Source organism: Oratosquilla oratoria, chromosome 35 (genome assembly GCF_046742065.1).
Source record: "Oratosquilla oratoria isolate Oo_2021 chromosome 35, ASM4674206v1, whole genome shotgun sequence".
In the NCBI taxonomy this organism is placed as follows: Eukaryota; Metazoa; Arthropoda; class Malacostraca; order Stomatopoda; family Squillidae; genus Oratosquilla; species Oratosquilla oratoria.
In genome coordinates, this window is record NC_134811.1 from 43,921,166 (window position 1) to 43,923,665 (window position 2,500).

Genomic DNA, 2,500 nt, shown 5'->3' on the forward strand with positions numbered 1-2,500 from the left:
TCTTGGTGTCTATTCATGGCATGTACCGAGACCTGACAGCGCCGATAATGTCCGAAACGACGTCCGTATAACATTTCATTTGCAATTTCAAATAGGTTTTTATATTGTCAATATTTACTCTCTTTAAGTCTGGTACTTCGACGTTATTCGTGCATTTTAATTCTTCCCAAATAATACCAAATCTTATTTATTGATGATCGCTAGAGCCTACACTGTCTGCCATTTTTACGTTACTCATTAGGTGCTCATTAATAGTTAAAAGTAAGTCCAGAGTATTTTCTCCCCTTGTAGAATCGGAAATAATTCATTTTAGGAAATTATTCTGTACCATATATAGTAATTGTTTCGCTTCCTGATCTCCTACTAAAGTTTCCCAGTCAATGTTTCTATAATTAAAATCTCCCATGATCGCAACGTTTTTGTACTGGGATACTGCAAATTTCATGAATCAGGGGATCAGTGTGCTCAATGCTGAGGTTAGGACGTCTATACAAGACGCCAATAATAACTTTCTTACTCTTGCCTATAATCCCTACCCAAATAGATTCCGTACATTCCTATTCCTTAATCGAGTTGTTGATAATACAGTTTATTGCATTTTTAACGAAAAGTGCTACTCCTCCCCCACTACTGCCAACCCTATCCTTGTGAAAAAACTTATATCTTTCTATTTCGGTTTCCAGAAGGAAATGTTTATCAGCCGTGTTGATCCAGGATTCAATAATATCAAAATACTCTACGCATGCTTTACCTCGTAGCAAATAAATCTTGTTAATTATGCTTCTGATATTTGTATAGTAAACTTTAAGTTTATCTTCCATCCACCTGCTTTGGTGATTCCTTTCACAGCGCCCCTCTCAGTTTTTTCTATTGCCTAAACTATATTCCCATACTTCCTCCCCTACTCCTACGTAATCTACCCAAAGAAAAACCCTGTAGGATGCCTACTTCTCGCTCAAGGGATTCAGCAAGGAGCCGAAATCCTCTGGGCGACAAGTGCACCCCGTTCCTTCTATATAGATGATTCATACCGTAAAAGCAGTCCCAGTTGTCGGCAAATGCCCATCCATTGGCCTTACAATGTTTTGCCAGCCTGCAATTCATTGCAATAGCCCTGGAATGCTACATGCCTCCAACTCTACGCCCCGGAAGGATTCCACATACAACAGGAACACCTCCCTTATTCCTAATCTTGTCTAGCGCATCTCGGAACCGCGCAAGCAATTCCTTATTCCCTAACTTACCTATATCATTGCCCCCAACACTTAGGCAAACGACAGGGTCCTTACCATTCCCTACTAAATACTCTTCAATCCTATTTCTAACATCTATCCGGGGAAACACACCTGTGTCCTATGTTTCCTATCTTTATCACAGAAACCCCTGTCTAAGTGGCTCACGTGAATATCTCCTACAACCAAACTCTTACCTGTGGGCAGGGATCCAGCGTCTGCCCTTCCCTTCTTCTCTTGAATTTCCTTTGTTTCTTCTTCCTGTAGACCCGCTAGTGCTTGAAACGAGTTCTTATAATTGAGCGGGGCTGGTGAGCACTTTTTTCTAACTCTCCGCGTCTTATTTGTCACCGTTTTCCATCCAGGCTCCAAATTAGTTTTGTCTTCCGTATTTTGGGCATTTGAGCAAATAACTCGATTCTGCTCTGTAAGGCACTTTACAGCATCCTCCAAGGCTTCAATTCTACTAAGTAGAGATTGTACCTCATTGGCGCTGAACACGGTAACACATATCACTATTTCAAGCATCTACCCAGTTGACCTGACCTGAGTGACGACTACTGTTCAACTGAGTGACAACTACTGCTCAACTGTGTGATGACTACTGCTCAATTGAGTGACGACTGCTGCTCAACTGGGTGATGACTACTGCTGAACTTTACATTTATGTTTTTGTATTCGTATGTTTTCATTAGAGATCACATTCCATATTGATAGGGGTATGTAACGTTTATGTGTTTGTTTTATTGGAAACGTGTTGATATTTGCATTTTCGTTTGTATTAGTTTTGTTCGTGTATTCATGCCTGCCCTTCCATTTACACTTGACCTTGCATTTATTGATATGATTATGTTCGAATGAACATATGATTGGAATATGTGAGGTGGGGAGGGAGGTGGGAAGAGGGTTGGTGATTTGGGAATCGGGGTGGGGGAGGTGCTCCTCCACATAGTCCCGCCTTCCCACCTCTTATCCTTTACTTGTATATTTTTGTAACTTACTTCCGGATTTCCCCATTAAACACACATACATACTCTCTCTCTCTCTCTCTCTCTCTCTCTCTCTCTCTCTCTCTCTCTCTCTCTCTCTCTCTCTCTCTCTCTCTCTTTCTTACATTCCTTTCTATACTTTTCCCTACTTGTCTACAATTCCGTTCTTCTTCGTCTTCCTCCCCTTTTTTTCTTTTCATATTTCTCTTATTCCTTCATATCTCCTCTTTTCATTTCATTTATCTTCCTATTTTTCCTTCACACCTTAATTTCCCTCGT